Raw genomic sequence first — 12,808 nt, forward strand, 5'->3', positions numbered from 1 at the left:
GTCACTCCAGCTGCCCGGGAGAGGCAGAAGACATCTGGATTGCTGGACTCGGTGGCTGAGATAATATTACAGTGTCTTATGTCATATAAGCTTCCTACAAAGATGATGTTTTCTCTTAGTAAGAGGTGAGTCAAATGATGGGGTCTAAATGAGCTGTTACCACTCAAGAAAGATCTTGGAGTCATTGTGGAGAGTTCTCTGAAAACATCCACTCAATGTGCAGCAGCCGTCAAAAAAGCGAACAGAATGTTGGGAATCATTAAGAAAAGGATAGATAAGAAGACAGAACATATATTGCCTCTATGTAAATCCATGGTACGCCCACATCTTGAATACTGTTTGCAGATGTGGTCGCCCCATCTCAAAAAAGATCTATTGGAATTGGAAAAGGTTCAGAGAAGGGCAACAAAAATGATGAGGGGTCTGGAACGGCTTCCATATGAGGAGAGATTAATAACACTGAGACTTTTCAGCTTGGAAAAGAGGTGACTAGCGGGGATATGATAGAGGTCTATAAAATCATCACTGGTGTGGAGAAAGTAAATAAGGAAGTGTTATTTACTCCTTCTCATAACACGAGCACTAGGGGTAACCAAATGAAATTAATAGGCAGCAGGTTTAAAACAAACAGAAGGAAATATTTCTTCACACAATGCAGTCAGTCAGTCAGTCAGTGGAACTCTTTGCCAGAGGATGTTGTGAAGGCCAAGACTATAACAGGGTTCAAAAAAGAACTAGATAAGTTCATGGAGGATAGGTCCATCAATGGCTATTAGCCAGGATGGGCAGGGATGGTGTCCCTCGCCTCTGTTTGCCAGAAGCTGGGAATGGGCAACAGGGGATGAATCACTTGATGATTCCCTGTTCTGTTCATTCCCTCTGGGGCACCTGGCATTGGCCACTGTCAATAGACAGGATACTGGGCTGGATGGACCTTTGGTCTGACCCAGTATTGCCGTTCTTATGAGTTTGTGTTGAATGAGAGTTTCTGGTGGCTTTTCAGCCTTGCAGTTTCAGCTGTGATTCTTTGGTGAGATCATGTGGTCTACTGCAAGGGAGTGGGAGTTGGGAGACTTAGGGTTCTACTCCTCATTCTTAGGGCTGGTCAAAAATTTTCTGTTGAAGCTGTTCTTCAATGGAAGACTCGGTTTTCAATTAAATGAAAAGTGTCTGCTTGCTGAGGAAAAGTTTGATTTTTTCATCCAAAAACAAAACACCGGAAAACTAAAATATTTTGGCCAAAACCTGAACTATTTCAATTTAGAAAAGCCACTGGAATGGCTCATGGGAACTGTAGTTCATTTTCTTCACGTCCCCAATCTCCTCTAGAGGCCTGGCTCTGCATTCACAGCACAGTGAGCGCAGTCCATGTTTTTGCTTTTAAAGGATAGAACAGCTCTGGGGCTTGTTGAACAAAATGTGCTGGATGGCACAACAATTCATAAGGCGATTGGTCAGAAACACTGCCGCTGGTTTGTCAAACGGAGTGGTGTCAGAGAGGTAAGAGGTTCTGTTGCTTTACAACCTTGATGGGAATGGGATCTACTGAAGAGGGAGGGGCATGAGGAAAAGATATTGATTTCAGTAGGAGATAAGCACCTGAGTACCTTGGAGGATCTGGATCCTAGCCTTCATTGAAAGTCAAGGTGAGTTAGATGCCTTACGACCACTGGTGTCGTTGACAATTTCCCTCATGGAGTTCCATGGGGGAGATGAGTCAGCTGTACATGAGAATCATTGGCCATGGAACCATCGAAGCACTTCGGCTACAATGTACAAGCCTGCATGCCTAGAAGGAGGTTCTAAAGGAAAAGTGATCCCATTTTCTAAGATCCTGAACGCCTGCAGCTCTCACTGACTTTTGAGAGCGCTCCAACCCTGAGAAAATCAGGCTACTTAGGAGGCTAATTTTAAGGTATGAAAATTTTGGGGCTCTGCAACTCAGTAGATTTCAGAGTAGCAGCCGTGTTAGTCTGTATTCGCAAAAAGAAAAGGAGTACTTGTGGCACCTTAGAGACTAACAAATTTATTTGAGCATAAGCTTTCGTGAGCTACAGCTCACGAAAATGCATCCGATGAAGTGAGCTGTAGCTCACGAAAGCTTAAGCTCAAATAAATTTGTTAATCTCTAAGGTGCCACAAGTACTCCAACTCTGTAGAGACATACTAAACGGGGAGAAGACAGACTTTAGCTTCTTTAAGTGAGATTTCCCCAATGTCACTTCACAGAACTTAGACTAACTGGACAACTAGCCCATTTTCACTGTAATGTCTTCCCTCAGCCCATGCCTGATGGTTCTGTGTGATATCCTCATCAGAGCTTTGTCCAGTCTGGTTTCTATCTTTGTAGAGGGCTCTTTTTTCAGCTAGAAAATTTGATTTGGGCACTTAAAGCCTGATCCAAAGCCCATAGAAATCTACGAGAGTTTTCTCACTGATTTCAGCAGGGCCATCATGATACTGAAGAACCTCTACTGAGTCATTATGCTCCATCTCTCCTGGTCCCCGAGGAACACATATCATTTTAAGCAGAGCAGCAGAAAGGTTTAGCTCATCACTCTCATAACAATGCGTCAGGTTGGGAATTTTTCACTGAAACTTTTTTAATCAGAAAATGTTGATTCATCAAAACTGAAACTCCCTGCAGGAATGCGTCAATTTTGACAAATTGTTCCTTTAGAAAAAACAATTGGGGGGGGAGGGGAATTGTCCCATTTCAACTTTTTTGGAATAAAATGATTCGATTTTTGGTTCAAAATAACTTTTCATTTGAAATATTAGTTACATTAAATTTTTTTTAAAAAGGGCAGTACCAAAATAAAATGTTTTGATCAACCCACACTGAAGTTTTTTTGGCGGGGTTTCTGTTCATGAAATTTGACTTTCTGTCCCTAGTGGGAATGGCAGATTTTTGAAACTCTCAAAAATTCTCACAGGATAGGAAAACCACTTCCCAGCCAGCTCTCATTTTAGGAGGCGACATGAGGTGACATGCGTAGCATTTCTTCAGAAGTAGATCATATGTAATAAATGTCCATTTGCTTTCTTTAGGAGACTGTCATCACTGGGCATGCTGCAGTATTAACGCTAGGGTGATTCTGCAACTGTGCAGCTGATTGAATGGCTTAAGCAGCGACTGATGAAATTGGGACTCAATTCACACAGTCACAATTGCCTCTCTGAGGACATGTTCTTTATGGTGGAGGAGGCAAGCTTGGTTTCTAATGCTGCCAAGAGCTTACCCCTTCTGTGAGAAGTATTCAAGAAAGGATTGTCACACACAGTCTGCCCCAGCGCACCATATTCTAAGGAGAGATATGTTCTGGTGAGATGGAAATCAATTCATCTTTACAATTATTAAATGGCAAAAAATGTCGTTTACACAGAGTTAAGGCTGCCCCGTGATTGCTTATGCCTTTCCACAACATCGACTTCAGCAAAACTCAAACATCTGAAAATCAGGAAATACAGAGTTAAGGTGAATGCCCACACTACCTTAACTCTGCCCCCTCCCCACCCCCCGCGGAGCTAGCAATAGGCATTGGGAATTATCTGCAGTCACTCCAGCTGCATTCATTATGCTGGATATAGTGTACTGAATGATGGAGAAATAGGCTGGAGTAGCTTGGAAGAGGTATGATTGTGATATGAGGAGCTCTGAGTTTGAGTCCCCGCCATGTGGAAGCAAGAGGTGCGCGTGTACCTTGAGGTTCCAGTTTGTCTCATTACCACACAGACTTGTGTAGATTGTGTCAGGGCACTGGGGTCTTCTTGCCATTGGTATTGTCAGCAAGGAAATAGGATATGAGAGCAGTCTGGATTTAATGATGGGTAGGGGAATGCCCAGGTTTGGGTGGTACCCTCTGTGAAGGGGTTGTAAAAGGGTAAAAAGTGGTGGTTACATTTCACAATTGTGGTATTATGGTGGGGAAGAAGGCTTAGTGTTTCAGAGTACAGAAAGTGAAGCTAGGGCCTGTCCACTACTGTGAAATGGCAGAGTGGGAGTCTGTGCGTTACAGGCATTGTGGGTGTTCAGAGAGGGCAGAGTTAAGGTGGTGTGAGCATTTACCGTATCTCTGTATTTATTGGCTTTCAGAAGTTACTCTAACAAATGTTTTTCCATTTAATTTCCCAGCTGTCTAAACAGAAAGAGAAATGTTCGCTGGGAGGAGTTACTGGTCATTTAGGCAGTTGTAGTTCTCACCTAGATTTGCAGTTGATATGCAACTGTAGCTAGGTAATAACCCAAAAGCCTAACTTTTATATAGTGCTTTTCATCAGTACATCTCAAAGAACTTTACATTGTTATCTACATTTTACAGATGGGAAACTGAGGCACAAAGAGGTGAAGTGACTTGCCCAAAGTCACGCAGCAGGCCAGTGGCAGAGCTAGAAATAGTCCCAGTCCTGTGGTTGTTCCACTAGGCCACACGGTTGCTCTGTGATTTGAATTGTTGGCAATGTGCAGTTGCTAACAGGGCCAACGAGAGAAATCTTATCCCTGGTCTATGTCCCCAAACCTGGCAGTGTTAGTACATGGTGGTTACAGTAACTTTAAGCATGTGAGAGAAGACTGGTGTGGTGTGTCTCTCTCCTTCCCTATGCCCTGCCCCACCATCTCCAACATTTCCAGCTCCCTCTCCCCTCCCCATCCCACTAAGCCATTAGCTGGCATGGTAGAAGCCATTAACATGTAAAAAGTTGCCCCTTGCTGTCTCCTGCCCTGTGCTGCTGTGTGTGCATAACACAGATAGCAGCTTACCCAAGGGCCACATGCCACTTTGGTTCCATAGCGGGAGCTGCACACTGAGCCAGGCCCTGCCTCCCACTACCCACCCCCAGCTGGGACTCCAGCCCCTGCTTCATCCAGGCTTTCCCAGTCATGTCCCATACTTTTGGGAACATCTGTCAGCCCCGACATTGTCCTCTGAGATCCTGGCATACACACAGGTGGCAGAGAGTGAGGCTCAGACACCACTGGTGGGGGCACGCGCCCCCAAATTCCATAGGCAGTAGGGGAAGGGCTCAGACCCCCCATCCCAGAAAAGCAACCTCCCGGAACCTTGCTCACATGAGGAGAGGCAAGGAGAGGGGTCAGATCACTTCAGATGGGCAGGGGGCTCCAGACCCTGGCATGCACATGGTAGGGCAATGTGGGGCTCACAGATGTCCCTACCTCAGCCTCTATTCTGCCCCATTCCCCCTGTCATTCACACCCATGTCTCCCTTCCCAGTCTTGCACCCTTCCCCTCCCTCATTCCCTAGTCCCCATCCCCTAACTCTTGAGCCCCCTCCCCCTTCCCACCTACACTTCTACCCCAAATCTTATGACAAACTTCCTAACTATCAGAACAGCAGGACAGTGGAGCAGGCTGCCTTGGGAGGTTGTGGAAGCTCCTTCACTGGAGGTTTTCAAAAGGAGGCTGCATAGCCATCTGCCTTGGATGGTTTACACCCAACAAATCCTGCATTTTAGCAGGGGCTTAGACTAGATGACCCTTGTGTCCCCTTCTAACACTCAGATTCTAATAATCATCCTCCCCTCCCAGCAAGCCTTTGCTTATGTAGTTTATTTTCTTTCCAACAATAGTTTCAGCTCCTTTTGACTATTCTGTTATATTCAGATTACATTCCCCCCAAATAAAAACCCCCTTTGCTAGAGGCAGATTGGAGCAACACATCTGTTATTTTTTTTGTTAACTTTGGACTTCTGCCCTGGGCTGGATTTGAAATCATGATTCCCAGGCTGGTGCTTCTATTTAACACCCATGACAGGCCCTCAGAGCCACCCAGGTCCTATGATAAAGAGAGAGTTCTCCAGATAGCTAGCACCTGCTTACTTTAATCCAACAGGGCTTGTGAGTGTGCACATAAGCCTAACTGGAGAAGTAAACTCCTTTTGAAATGACATTTCATTTCACCACGCATGCACGCGCACAACTGGATAGTCAAGTAGTCTGGTGTTCGTGTTTCTTTCCCATATTCATTCAATGGCTCTCCCATCAAGAGAAGATACTGCACTTTCCCACCTGAGAAACAAGATGCTTTCCCCATGTGTGATGCTGTAGGTTTCTCAGAACTATCCCCCACATGTCTCGTGTGTACCAAAGCACTGGCTTTAGGTTGTGATGTGTGTAATGACGGCGGAGAAGGGGGGAATCACTGCTGCAGTTAGAAGGTGCATCACATTTTACTGTCCTCATGTGGACTCCTGGACTGTGACCACAATGGGCCAAACTCATCCCGACTGTAATTCCATTCATGTCGGTAGAGATGCATCAGGAATAAACTCAGCCCAATATTTCTATGACTTGTTGCAATTTTAGGCTGGAGGAGGATTGGTGAAAACAGATTTAAAAAAAAAGATCCTAAATCTTTCGGAAAGGAAATGGAGCTCTGTTGATTTACTCCAGCTGAGAATCTGGCCCTTGAGTGTGAGAGAAATGCCTTGTCCCTACTCCGAGGGCTCCTTGTTTTCTGTCCCCACACATTCTCTTACACATTGCTGGCCTGAGCTGGGTACTATCCAGCTGGCAACTTTTCCCCGCTTGCTACCGCCTCTGCTGAGTCAGATATTCACTAATCACACCCAAACCCATCTAAGCCCTGGAACGCAGTGAGCTCCCGAGCTGTGCATCTGGGTTCTCTGGGGCTCCAGGCACCTCGCTGTGAAGGCAATGAAAATTCTGCCCCTCTTCAGCACCAGTCCCCCTGCACCCAATCCCCATGGGGCCAGTGGATGGGGGACTTGCAGATTTTTATAGCTAGGCAAAGGCCCCAGTTCAGGGAACCACTAATCCACATACTTTCCTCTGGATTGCCATGGGACTGAAGCACACACTTAAGAACTGTCTTCAGTAGAGATGCTTTTCTGAACTGGGGCTAAAATGACTATATGATGTTTAAGGCTGGGATTCTCAACGCAGTCTAAAGGAGTTAGGTGTCCAAATCCCATTGACCTTCAATGGGAATTGGGTGCCTCTGATGATCCCAGCCTAATTAAATAACTGTTTTTCCTTTAACAAGTTGCAGAAGACAATATCACAAAGTCATTGAGCAGGGAATGTTTTCCCACTCATCAATCCTGGAACATACCTAGATCTTGAATCCATTTGACATTTAAGCTCTTCTGAGTTCATTGCTGCAACATCTCTAAAGTTATTGAGTTAAAACTTTCCCATGTGTAAGTTTCCCTTTGCATAATCTGTTATCAAAATATCACACGAAAGGATTGTTAAAATGGATGTCATGCTGCTGTGATCTCTTAGTACCCTGCGGGGAGGAGGAGTTAGGAGTTAAATGCAGCTGGGAGTGCTGAGCCCACAGCAGGTGCTGATGCAAGGTATGATGGGAGTAAAGCAGATCCATTGCACCTTGGATGTACCTTCAATAGGTCAGCACAGCAGGTATGATCACCTGGATGTACTTACAAGGGTCAGTGGCAGGGGAAGATGTACCATCCGGGGAGTAGGAACAAAGTGTTTGGTGAAGCCAGGCTTTACTGATGTCATGAGAAATAGCACGTGTGTTTTACAAAGACCCATGAGATGTTAAAATGTCATTATTGGGCATCTCCACCTTCCCTTTCCCATGGCTGTCAGTTCAGAGGGATGAGCTCCAAATCCCCTGCCTCTGCCTCCAAGTGAGCAGTAGAAGGGAGAGTGCAAGCTTCTCTATATGAAATGTAAAAAACAGTGCATTGGATGAAGAGTTCGGTGGTAAATTAACTGAAGGAACCTGGAATAGAACCAGAACCTGTAAGGCTTGCTAAACCTGGAGGTGGGTGGGTCCTTAAAAGGGAAGATCCCTGCTCAGGGCAGGGTGGCAGTTCAGCAGCTGACTGGGGAAACACAAACCCCCATGCATGCCCTGAATAACACAGCTGGAGGGCAGTGCCCTGGACTCTGAGACAGGAGTAGCCACCACCCCCTCCCCAAGGAGAAGTATATCCCACAAATAATTGGAATTATGGGCCAGATTTTCAAAGAGACTAGCACATTGGGTGCTAAACTCTTCTGAAAATCTGGCCTTAATTGTGAGAGCCGATCTCTTTTCAAAAAGAAAAGGAGTACTTGTGGCACCTTAGAGACTAACAAATTTATTAGAGCATAAGCTTTCGTGAGCTACAGCTCACTTCATCGGATGCATTTGGTGGAAAAAAAAAATTTTTCCACCAAATGCATCCGATGAAGTGAGCTGTAGCTCACGAAAGCTTATGCTCTAATAAATTTGTTAGTCTCTAAGGTGCCACAAGTACTCCTTTTCTTTTTGCGAATACAGACTAACACGGCTGCTACTCTGAAATCTCTTTTCAAAGTCGCATTATAAACCAGTACTTTCAGACATTTCCATGTAAACCTTCTTTAGAAGTACAATTATATTACAATAATTATGAATATACTATGTTTTAGAATTAGCAACACGAGGCAAGTCTTTGTTATATAGAGAATCAGTAAAAGCAATGTATTCTTTAACAATGTTACACACCATTGCTGCAGCTGCAAGTGACCCACATGATATTCCAGACAGCAGGGATACCTATCTCAGTATTTCAGGTGCCAGTCCCCATAGATCCCACATCACTCCTAGCTGACAATCCAGCAGAAATCCACGACAGATTGGGGAGCGAGGGTCCCTTGGATCCAAATCAGCCATCCCCAATTACTCCAGGAGCTCAAATCTGCAGAGCAATGAGCACTATGCAGAGCGGTTTGGAGGTGCTGCTGATCAGCACAGGCTCAATAGATGCCCAGAATGTGGAGAGCAGAAGTGTAAAGGCTCCAAGAACACTGCACGCTCAGAATGGACGTGTCTGTGGGCAGAGCAAAGGCTAGTGCCGCTCATTCAAATAGGATGCACGGTAGCGGCAATATTGCTCCACAGAAGCTATTACACTGCTTGCAAAGTGCATGCAGAGTAGAAAGAGTTTATTCCTTCTGGACAATACAGTGCAAGCCCCATCTTAGTGCAGTGTGGAAAGGAGCTGCCAACACAGTGGTACCCATTGATTGTATTTATAACCCACATCCCCTATCATTGTAACAGCTAAACATCTGACAATCTTTTCATGTGCCTGTCCTCAAAGCCCCCCGTGTGGCAGGACACTCATATTGTCCCCATCGTACAGAAGCACAGAGAGATGAGGGCCCCAGTTTTTTAAATGCACTCAATGCAATGCCTAGGTCTCATTTTCAAAAGTGGTTTAGGCACTTAGGAGCCTAAATCCCACTGACTGGATTGCTAAGTGACCTGCCCAAGGTCCCACAGGGAGCCTGCGGCAGAGAAGGGAGTAGCAGGTCTTTGGTGTCCCTGTACGATACTTTCTCTCTCCCTGGCAAAATGAGCCTGTGGAATGTCTCAGAAGATGTACAGTTATTTTGTCTTCTGATTGTCTGTTACTGTCATGGGAGGCATAGCCTGTTTTCCTTGCAATTACACCCGGGATGTATCAGTGGCTGGGAAGCCCTGGCAGAGACATCTTGCTGTGCAAAGTGGAGCCACAATGGTCAGGATGTCTGACTAGGCAGATCTAGTGATGGAGCCAGAGAATACAATGGAGCTACTCACATGATGTAAACAGATGTTTAAGTACCTTGCTGAATCCACAGAAGAGTTGGGTTCAGATTGTAGGCTGGATCCTAATTTGGTCCAACACTTCTGAAGACCTTCAATGGGAAGAGCAGCTGCAGAGTCATCCTTGTTTTCATTTTCCGTGATGGCCAGTTACTGTAGAAAAGGTGAGCGGAGACCAGTGAGTTTCAAGGATGTTTATAAAAAGAACAAGAGGACTTGTGGCATCTCAGGGACTAACAAATTTATTTGAGCATAAGCTTTTGGGGGCTACAGCCCACTTCATCGGATGCATGCAGTGGAAAATACAATAGGACGATTTTATATACGCAGAGAACATGAAACAATGGGTGTTACCATGTACATTATAAGGAGATAAATTTGTTAGTCTCTAAGGTGCCACAAGTCCTCCTTTTCGTTTTGCGGATACAGACTAACACGGCTGCTACTCTGAAAACTATAGGGAGAGTGATCAGGTAAGGTGAAGAATTTTCCTCCAGGGCAGATTGGAGAGGCCCTGGAGGTTTTTCGCCTTCCTCTGTAGCATGGGGCATGGGTGACTTGAGGGGGGCTTCTCTGCTCCTTGAAATCTTTAAACCATGATTTAAGGACTTCAATAGCTCAGACATAGGTGAGGTTTTTTGTAGGAGTGGGTGGGTGAGATTCTGTGGCCTGCGTTGTGCAGGAGGTCAGACTAGATGATCAGAATGGTCCCTTCCGACCTTAGTATCTATGAATTTATGAACCTATTACCAGCAGAAGAGAAAAAAAACCTTATATAGTGATAATCAAGATGGGCCATTTCCAGCAGTTGACAAGAATGTGTGAGAAACAGTGGGGGGTGGGAGGGGGGGAAATAAACAAGGGGAAATAGTTTTACTTTGTGTAATGATCCATCCACTCCCAGTCTTTAGTCAAGCCTAATTTAATGGTGTCCAGTTTGCAAATTAATTCCAATTCAGCAGTCTCTTGTTGGAGTTTGTTTTTGAAGTTTTTTTGTTGTAATATTATGACTTTTAGGTCTGTAATCGAGTGACCAGAGAGATTGAAGTGTTCTCCGACCGGTTTTTGAATGTTATAATTCTTGACGTCTGATTTGTGTACATGGCAGAGGGGCATTGCTGGCACATGATGACATATATCACAAGGATGTTTATGACAATTCTGCAGATGTGGCTCATGTTCCAAGAAATGGACACTGTCCCTTCAGTTCTCATAAGCTGCCTTCAGTCCCTAAACATCACAGAAATTGCACAATTTTGATACGGGAATTTTTTTGGGGATTAAAACCACACAGGACTTTTCACGATTTCCTCCTCCTCCCATGTGCTCGCCAGCTGCAGTGGCCACACATCTCCATCAGATGGAACTTCTGAGCTGTGTAAGGATGGCTTATGTGAATATGGGTGTGCAAGATCAGGACCACAGCTGTTAAGATCTTGGATGCATGGACTTTGTCTTCCTACTTGTTTGCAAAGCCTTCTCTAAACAGCTGCCCCTACGTAAGTGATAATTAAGAATAGAACTACAGTCCAGTCAGCCTCACCTCAGTCCCTGGAAAAATCATGGAGCAGGTCCTCAAGGAATCAATTCTGAAGCACTTAGAAAGAAAAGGAGTACTTGTGGCACCTTAGAGACTAACAAATTTGTTAGTCTCTAAGGTGCCACAAGTACTCTTTTCTTTTCCTTTTCTTTTTGCGAATACAGACTAACACGGCTGCTACTCTGAAGCACTTAGAGGAGAGGAAAGTGATCAGGAACAGTCAGCATGGATTCACCAAGGGCAAGTCATGCCTGACTAATCTAATTGCCTTCTGTGATGAGATAACTGGCTCTGTGGATGAGGGGAAAGCAGTGGATGTGTTGTTCCTTGACTTCAGCAAAGCTTTTGACACGGTCTCCCACAGTATTCTTGCCAGCAAATTAAGGAAGTATGGGCTGAATGAATGGACTATAAGGTGGATAGAAAACTGGCTAGATTGTTGGGCTCAACCATTAGTGATCAATGGCTCAGTGTCTAGTTGGCAGCCAGTATCAAGTGGAGCACCCCAAGGGTCGGTCCTTGGGCTGGTTTTGTTCAATATCTTCATTAATGATTTGGAGGATGGCGTGGATTGCACCTTCAGCAAGTTTGCAGATGACACTAAACTGGGTAGATACGCTGGAGGGAAGGGGTAGGATACAGAGGGACCTAGACAAATTGGAGGATTGGGCCAAAAGAAATCTGATGAGGTTCAACAAGGACAAGTGCAGAGTTCTGCACTTAGGATGGAGGAATCCCATGCACCGCTACAGGCTGGGGACTGACTGGCTAAGTAGCAGTTCTGCAGAAAAGGACTTGCGGACAGTGGACAAGAAGCTGGATATGAATCAGCAGTGTGCCCTTGTTGCCAAGGCTAATGGCATATTGGGTTGTGTTCGTAGGAGCATTGCCAGCTGATCAAGGGACAAGATCGTGTCTATTCGACATTGGTGAGGCCTCATCTGGAGTACCGTATCCCGTTTTGGGCCCCACACTACAAGAAGGATGTGGAAAAATTGAAAAATATCCAGCAGAGGACAACAAAAATTATTAGGGTACGGGAACACATGACTTATGAGGAGAGACTGAGGGAACTGGGATTGTTTAGTCTGCAGAAGAGAAGAATGAGGGGGGATTTGATAGCAGCCTTCAACTACCTGAAGGGGGGTTCCAAAGAGGATGGAGCTCGGCTGTTCTCAGTGGTGGCAGATGACAGAACAAGCAGCAATGGCCACAAGTTGCAGTGGGGGAGGTCTAGGTTGGATTTTAGGAAACACTAGTTAACTAGGAGGGTGGTGAAGCACTGGAATGGGTTACCTAGGGAGGTGGCGGAATCTTCATCCTTAGAGGTTTTTAAGGCCCAGCTTGACAACGCCCTGCCTGGGATGATATAGTTGGGGTTGGTCCTGCTTTGAGCAGGGGCTTGGACCAGATGACCTCCTGAGATCTCTTCCAACCATAATCTTCTATGATTCTATGATTATTTTTAAGAAACAGCAATTAAAATTTCTGTACCAGTAAATTCCACTGTCAGCCGATTAAATAGATCAAGAGACAGAATTGCCTAATACAGGGGTTCTCAAACTTAATTGCTCCGCAACCCGCCTCTGACAACAAAAATTACTACATGACCCCGGAGTGGGGACCGAAACCTAAACCTGCCTGAGCCCCGCTGCCGCAGGTGGTGGGGGGAAAGCCCAAGAACTTCAGCCCCAG

Source organism: Dermochelys coriacea, chromosome 21 (genome assembly GCF_009764565.3).
Source record: "Dermochelys coriacea isolate rDerCor1 chromosome 21, rDerCor1.pri.v4, whole genome shotgun sequence".
NCBI lineage: Eukaryota > Metazoa > Chordata > Testudines > Dermochelyidae > Dermochelys > Dermochelys coriacea.